This window comes from Lolium rigidum, chromosome 2 (genome assembly GCF_022539505.1).
Source record: "Lolium rigidum isolate FL_2022 chromosome 2, APGP_CSIRO_Lrig_0.1, whole genome shotgun sequence".
NCBI classification, from domain to species: domain Eukaryota; kingdom Viridiplantae; phylum Streptophyta; class Magnoliopsida; order Poales; family Poaceae; genus Lolium; species Lolium rigidum.
Genome location: NC_061509.1, coordinates 121,605,145 through 121,613,936, shown reverse-complemented (window position 1 = coordinate 121,613,936; position 8,792 = coordinate 121,605,145).

Genomic DNA, 8,792 nt, shown 5'->3' with positions numbered 1-8,792 from the left:
CCAACTTGAATGGCATCCTACCTCATGCCTATCATCATGGTGTCTATAGGTGCCGACGTCGACAAGGACCAAGAGAGAAGGAACTCCCATGGTGCAAGGAAGAAGGAAGAAGAAGAAGGAAAGAAGAGAAGAAGGAAGAGGAAGAAGAGGCGGGAGGAAGAGGCCCAGCCGGCCCAGAGGCCGGCCAACCGGGCCCCAGGCCGGCCAGGCCGGTCCCAGGGCCGGTCAGACCGGGCCCCAGACCGGATCTACCCCGGCGACGACCGGGCATCGTACCGACGCCAACCAGAGGGACTTTTGCGAACTTCCCGGTCTGGCGCCCGGTTGACCGGCCCTGGCGCCGGCCGGCCCGGTCTGCAGCCCGGTTGGCGCCCGGTTGACCGGATTTCACGGGTTCGACTCGATCGGAAACTGCCCGAGTCGGTCCACCGCATACCTATTCGACCCAAGTCGCCTTGTACCTCTATATAAGCACGTAGGTCATCCCCTTTACTCCTTAGACAAGATTTAGGCTTAAACATGAATTTGAGCTTTGTCTCCCTAGGGTTTCATCCCCTTTGTATCAAGGCTACCCTTGTTGGATGATTGGATTTGGTGTGTGAGATTCTAGTGCTACCTCTCTCTCTCCCACTACTAGATTCGTCTCCCTTACCGATCTCTCACCTCGGAATTCTACCGCGTGTCTCTTCCGGGTTGATTCTATTGGCGTGGTCCATCGAGCCACGAGGGTAAGTATCGATTGTATCGGGTAGGTGTGCGTGCGTGAGTTCCTCGTGTTCTTCGTGTTCATCGTGTTCTTCGCGCTCTCCCTCTCTTTCCCCTTTGGATTTCGGGTCAACCGCGAGATCGGGCCACAAACGGGGTCTTAGACCTCATCATGTTGGTTCAAGTAAAAAAATATTAAGGTGGCAAGAGAAGAAAAAAGATGGACATATTCAGATAGGACTTGTAAGGAGCCAATTTATTTTTAACTGTCCCACGAATGAGCAAAAATGATAACCTTCAGATTCCTTTTTGTAGTCTATTTGCATATATAAACTTACTTCTGTAATATAGGATACTCGCCATGTGCCCGTTGTTCTGCTAGCAAAATGTTGTTGAGCACCAAACATTTGCCACTATCAACAACTGAAGGGTGTTCCAATTGTTGATGAGCTGGAAAGGTATGCTATGTAATTGCAATTTGTTTCACAATACCCATTTTGATGCTTTTTTTTAGAAAAAAACAGATAAAAAAACAATCTACCATACTCAAGTGTTTAAGTGTAAAGGAACACCCCAAAGAATCAAATATATGTATACATGTATGTCAAATGGTAAGGTAAATACTTATGCACACTTGGAAAACATGTATTTTAGTAACGGGGAAACTTTTTCTATTATTGATTAAACATTGCCGATTAGTTTTTTTTAGATATGAAATACAACAACTTGCACTGGAGAAATCTGTTAGATATGGGGATTATTTTGGAGGCAAATATGGCACCTGATGTCCGCTAAACTAGCAAGTATTATGCAACTAGCTTCTGCTTTTATTTTGAGAGCTTTGGTTGTTAAAATCCTTGTTAATTATTTTCTATGGTTTGGTTAGCTTTTCAATGGCATAGTCAGGGCTAGAAAATTGTTAACAAGCGGATAGCTCTATTATGCTGAAACGGGGGTTGCAAAATAATTTTCAGCTATCATCTTGAGTCAAACTTGTTCATTTGTAATCTAGAAGCTCCACTATGCTCTATCTCGCCTGAACTTGGATTCATTTCTCTTGCAGGTGCGAAGAAAATCCATTGTCACAATGCACAAACCTTGGCAGGTCACACTAGATGGCTGGTATAATGGTGGATTATTGAGCAATAATCTTCAAGGTAAACAGTCTATTATTTCATTTACATGCGATTTTGAGAAAATGGTTGTTAAAAAATAGGATTAGCCCCACCAGGTTGGATGGCCATATGCATTTGCAGGCGTTGAAGAAAAATAATGTTCAATGTGCTCGGAGAGCAATACCTGTATACCTATGATGAGATAATCTAATGGAGCGTACGTCAACTTATTTACCATGGCGTTTGGAATTATTTAAAACTTGTGTGTAACTTGCTAGGTTTTTGTTTTTCTAATTCGTATGCATGTTATTTATGATTTTTTCCATAAAATTGTTTAACATGGGAACTAAAATGGCTACTGTTTCTTATTCACAATACCATCTTAGGCTTGTGACTTTTGAAGGGTCAAGATGTTAGGATCGAACTTCACATTTTTTGCAATACCACAACCTCAAAGCACTCATCTGCTTTATTTTAGCATGCACTAAATATCAGCTTCCATGATTAATTACATGTTTTCTTTTACTAGAGATGAGGGATCCCCGTGTTTCCTTTTTATCTGATATACCAATCAGATATAGCTCAGATGCTTGTGATAAGGACCTATTTGAGACCTCTTCTCATTGCCACCGCTGTTTCTTGAAAATTAAAGGTCTTATTTGCTTTAACCATGATGCCGGTTGGAGTTTTGGAGTCAAGTTTACTTGCTCGAGAGTTTAGCCAAGTTCAAGAAGCAGTAGTCTGCATTTTCAGGATTATCGATAGGATATCCAAGATTTACATAAGCTAAAAGGTAGAAACAATGCTAGACAGAGTGAAAGGGAATATAGAGTGAATCTTCACAGATTTGTGCTTTAGGATACCATCTGTCAAGATGCATTTGGTTACTTGGGTAATATATGAGTAGGAACTCTTACTGTTAGTTGCGAGCTTCAGCATAGTACGGTAATTGTTACTTGGGTAGTATTGTTGGCACCGGTTAATTTCGATAAGTTTAAGTTCATGAAAGAATACAACCAAATCTATTTTTAATTCTATATATATATTAAATATAGAATATTTTCTTACCGCGCATGTACCTTCCCTTGCAGCGTATGAAATCACTTGCTGAAGCTCTATCCTTTCTATCTTCTTATCTGTCGTCCCTTTGTCTCGCAACACCCATCAATAATCCCACGTCCACATCTCCGCCTAGATCCCCGTCCACATTGAGGTTGTTTATACTATTGATGTCCAGAGAGGAACCACGTTCCCTAAATTTATCTTCATTAGAGTTAGCAGTGCCCTCAAGATTTACTAGCAGGTTCTCACATGATTTAGCGGCGCTCTCAAGCATGGTACAGACATATCGTGTTGCTATCACGGTCAAAATAGAAGAATATCCTCACCCCACATCAAAGTATCAACTACAAGATGACACATCTTTTTTTTCAAGAGCCGCCAAAGGAGATCAGGTTGGGTGTTAATGTTTGTGGGTCTCGAATTGCAGAACTATAAGAATCTGTCTTGTTTAAGCCCAGGCAACTAGGTCGTGATATGAAAGATATAAGAAATTGTTGTACAGACAGCAACACCGTGTATTAGTGGTAAACTAAACGTGTAATCTATTGGTGTTCAGGGTCTCATAGCACGATCCACAGGCTCTCCATTGCCTCAGCTTTTACAGGAAGCTTTAGGAGTTGTTTGACCCTTTTTTTTGGTTTCCATGGTCATCCTCGTTTGGAGCGAGTCAAGGAATCGCTGCCTAAAAAAATTAGCGTTCGCACCACTGGCTTGCCGACGGAGTTTTTTTACCCCAACCATTATTGAAAATTTGCTAATCCCCTTTTGTATGTTTGATACAGAAGGCTACGATTCAAGGTTGTCTCTAGATATTTGAGGCTACGATTCAAGGTTGTCTCTAGATATTTATGAATATCAAAGTCTTGTTTGGACTAATCAGAAAAGAAGTATTCCTTCAGTTGTATATGTGTTTGCAGCACTCACGTTTTGTGAGACAAAAATACATCCAAAAGCAGAGGTTGTTGAGTTAACAATTATGACGACCTTGAACACATATGTGGGACTTACCGTGGAAGAGTAACAAGAAGACCTAGAACTTAGAACCACGCAGATGCACAATAATATTGTTTTGTTTTTGCGTTCGATATTATCATGTTGCAGTACATTATGATATTCTTGATTTGTTTTGAATTTTTATAGTGAGTTGCGAATTATATGTTCATTGAGAAATAAAATTTGAATACTCGTAGCAACGCACGGACATTTGTACTAGTTTTGTACATGTCAGGAGAATTAATCCAAGGCGAAAAACACAATTTAAGCGACAAACATTCTTGTTCTCTAACTTGGCAAGACTGAATGCATCCTGTAGAACTTTGTAGAAATAATAATACTATCATATAATTTGGATCAATGTAATATTTAACAATTGAAGCACTTTGGGGATATATAGATTGAAAAATCAGTTTGGAAAACAGTTTCGTGGATGATGATCATATGTTTACTGTTTAGTAAAACTATTAAATCTGTAGAACAGAGCCAATAGGTCAGTAATAAAGAAAAGAAAACGATGGAAACCTTGTGTATAGTTGTTTTCCTCCGTGCACGTTACGGACGTACGCATGAAGAGCTAGCACCAAGCTGGGCAGCAATGCACCGAACCAGTCCCATCTCTCCCAAAAAAAAAGTCCCATCTCTCCCTAGTCAATTTCCATTTTTTTTTTCGTTGCTGGAGCCAAGCGGATCCCACTCGTCAGGTGACGTCATCGCTGATGTCGGCATCTTCAACCTCCAGCATCAATCACGCCAGGAGACAACCGCGTGCGGTGATTTCTCCGGCCTTCAATTCGCACGATTCACTGCCTTTTTCGACACTCTCCCGCGCCCTTATATTCCCCACGACGCCCTCTCCAATTCCTCAAAATCCCATGTGCACAGCGCCGCCAGGCTGGTCGGAAACGAGCTCGGAACTCCGTCGCTGCCAACGTCGTTCATTGACGATTCCGGCGCAACAAGGTAACCCCGCGCCTCCCTTTCGGTTTCAATCTTTCCCTTGCTCCCTTGCGCATCTCCCAGACATGTTGTTGTGTCCACCCCAACCCCAGGTCGTCGTGTTCATGATTGACTGGATCTTGCTGTCCTAGACCTCAACTCCGGCGAGAAATCTCCGGCGAACCAGAGGACCCCACGGACCTCCTCTCTTCCTATATCACCGGGAACGCGTGATGCCGAGACGCGCCGTCGCGCCACTTAACTCTGGCCGTGTCCCGTTGCCGTTGCAGTAGGAAATCGAGGTCGCAAGGTTCCCATCGACCTAGGCATTTCCAACACACTAGTGTACGGTATAGATTTAGGGGCATTTTAAAGTGCCCAATAGATAGCTAAAATGCGAAAAGTATCTTTAGCACATGAGCACCAGTGCTCCTGGTGCTATAAAGTCATATTATTTGTATTCCAAAAATATTGAAATTAAATACCTACATACATATAAACATTCCGAAGATACGGTAAAAATTTCGGAGAAAAATATGTTATATTTTGAGCTATATAAAAAAGACAAATTTCTGACAAATATACGTCTCTATACGTAGCCATAAATTTGTTTTTTTCCTGTAGCTCAAAATACAATGCAATTTCTACCAAAAATTTTCACGAGTATTCGGAACATATATATGTATTCATAGAATAAATGTGATGATTTTTTGAAACACGGATATATAAATTTTTTAATTTTTAAAAAACTGAGAGCACTGGTGCCCATGTGCACCAAATGCTTACTCGCTAAAATGCTCCTAATTACTTTTAGGGGCACTATGAAAAGTGCCTCGGATGCTTGTGTCCCTAATTGAAATAGGGGCACTTTGAATGAAATGCCCCAATACATTTAGGGGCACTTTGAGATTTGCCTCTAAAGGTTTTTAGGGGCACTTTGAGATGTGCCCCTAAATGTATTTAGAGGCCCTCGAGATGTGCCTCTAAAAGCTTTTAGGGGCACTTTAAGATATGCCTCTAAATGTATTTAGAAACACTTCGAGATATGCCTCTAAATAGATTTAGAGGCACTTTGAGATGTGCCCCTAAAGGCTTTTAGGGGCAGTTTGAGATGTGCCTCTAAACGTTTTTAGGAGCAGTTTGAGAACTGCCCCCAAAAACTTTTAGGGGCACTTTGAGATCTGCCCCAAAACACAATTAGCAGCAACTCTAAGAAATGCCCCAAAACATAATTAGAGGCAAATCTAGGAAAATGCTTCAATATAACAATAGAGGCAAATATAAACAGCAATGTATGCACATAATCCAAATGTACAAATGTACCAGAAAAGTATCCAACCCTGTAATACATATACATAATCCAGAACTCTATATAACACATCATAACAAATCTGTAATACATGTAACTTCACAGCATTCTAAATATCAGGTTTTCAACTAAAAGTTGAAGTCAAAACTGCAAGCTTCCAATCATGACATAAATAATGTCATCGGTAAGATCTAGAGCGAACTGAATTGCTTCCGGAGTATATGCCACGACCACGACAGGATGAACATTTGAACTAGAAAAGAAACAACATATCAGTAGTTCACTCAAAATTCAGTAAATCCTAATTTTTTGTGGCAAATACATGACTTGCATATTATAAGAACATATTTTACAAAAAAACAAACTTGTGAGTGGTCAAAACAGATTTCATAGAATAGTTATTTTACAACTTCACTTCACACAGTAAGCAGATACAAATCAATACTCGTTCAAATAATACATGACCCATGCCTCAATTCTAGTAGCAACTCGGTTTCACAACAGCCTCATCGATCTTTAGGTCTTTTTATTCACATATATTCTGTCCACTTCCAACTACAGCTGTATCCGAAGTTCATTTTAATCTGTGATTGACATGTAGTGCTCCACACTCAAATCCTTCTTTTAATATGGTAGTAAACTGCGAGTACAATACAACTATAAAACTCCCTCAAGGATTTCGTCAATAATTTTGAAATACGCCTAGCCTTATACAAACGCCATTCATCTTAATAACCTTAATTTTCATAGCACGCAAGTCACGGTATCACCAAAACCATGATAACATTTTAGAGAAGATTTAGGTCAAACATATGTAACCAAAGCGTTAAAGTGCAAAACAGGGATTAACTCACCAGGCATATCCAAGGAACAAAACGTACATCTCACTTATCGGCAGCACCACTGGGGGAAGAGCTCACCATCTCGCTGAAGAGAAGATTAAGATATTAAAGCATGCAAATTATCTTAATATAATTCACAGTACCAATAGTTGGCAACTCCATATGAAGGGAAACATGTATTCTTTCCTAGAAATATAAAGTAAAGCTGATAGTGAGTTACAGAAAGGATACAAATAAAGTAAATCGGCCTATTTCCATACAAATTGTGTGATACCTGTAGATTGTGGAGGAAATTAAATTGTAACTAAGTTTGGGACTGCACTACCACACTTTCTTCTATATCATACCTAATTATGATGGTACAATGGAAGAGAGTATGGTGAAAACTGAACTACCACACTCTCTTCTATATCATATGTTAAACATAACCAAAACACTCACACGATGCCTTGGCATACTTTCAACTCAATCAGGAACTATAGACATTTAAAAAAAAATAGCTGCTTGGCACAATATGGAAGGATTTTTCGGGTTTCTAATTACGCGCCCTTATGGGATATAACCAATCGAAATAAAATTTCGCACAAGAGCAGTCCAATGTCAATAATAAATACTCCGTATGAGCTTGGATGCGAAGTGTAATCATCTCGAATAACAGAGAATTATGATGAAGCATATAATTTTATAGAACAAAGCAAAAACAATTAAATGTAAGGAACTGTGACTATATCGGCCCTAGAACTCACAAAAGCACAAGCACGCCACACGCACGTGCCTAGAAGAATGACGGAACTACCATTCTCCATGTAAGGTCTTCTGGCCCAAGGGGGCTAAGCACGACTTCAATAGATAAAATGCCTTGAGTACTATAAATGCATCATGAGTAAGAAATAGTCAAAAATATTGGGTCTTCCTAGAAAACCTAATGTGAGATAAGTTTCAAGTAAACAAAAAACCTTAATAAGATTACATTGCATTTCCCTAACTATTTTGGCATTGATACCTCTTAGGTACTTCACCAGCCAGCCAGGTTGAACAACATCACTTGATGAAACAAACAGTGCTATCTGCGGAATAAAACAAAAACACCATTATTGCACACTTTATACACAATTCATATTACAGAAAAGTTTGGTTTTCCAAATGCAGCAACACATGCTGATGAGACAGACACAATAATCATTCTACAGTGAAATGATTAAATTAAATAAGGACAAACTATATATCCATGTCTCAAACAAATTATACATATAATCTTCACTACAGTTTACAGTCGATCAATATTGCCTGTGCAGCTTCTATCTTTTTTTTTTGGCAATGACCAATATTACTAAGGCACGTTTTTTGGGTTTCTCTCACAATGAAAGTACATAGCAAAGTAAACAATCCATAGGTACAGAGATTTTATGTCCATAGTCAGTTCAAATACAACATGAAATGCTAGCAGCAGATAACCTAGTGTTGTTGAAATCATTTGTGCTCAACTTGCAGATACGGATGGTGTCAAACTGGCAATACAACAATACTTTAGGCATCTTACAAGATAAATTCTTATAAAAAAAAAATTAGGAAAATGAGAGGTTTCCACAGACGTGGTCAAGTAAATGTCCATGTATGAATATCAGAGAACGCCCTTGTTATCTATTTTATTACCTAGCTTTATTTCAACAATCCATCATTTTACCAATTAAGTCAGCTTGGCTCGAAGCATCTTTCATAAATACAGAAGCATGAATCGACAAACTTATCAGGATAATGTGTATCTCAATAATTTTACAATCTATGCAGATTATCGGGGAAGAATGAGTAGCTGAGCATCACCTTGGC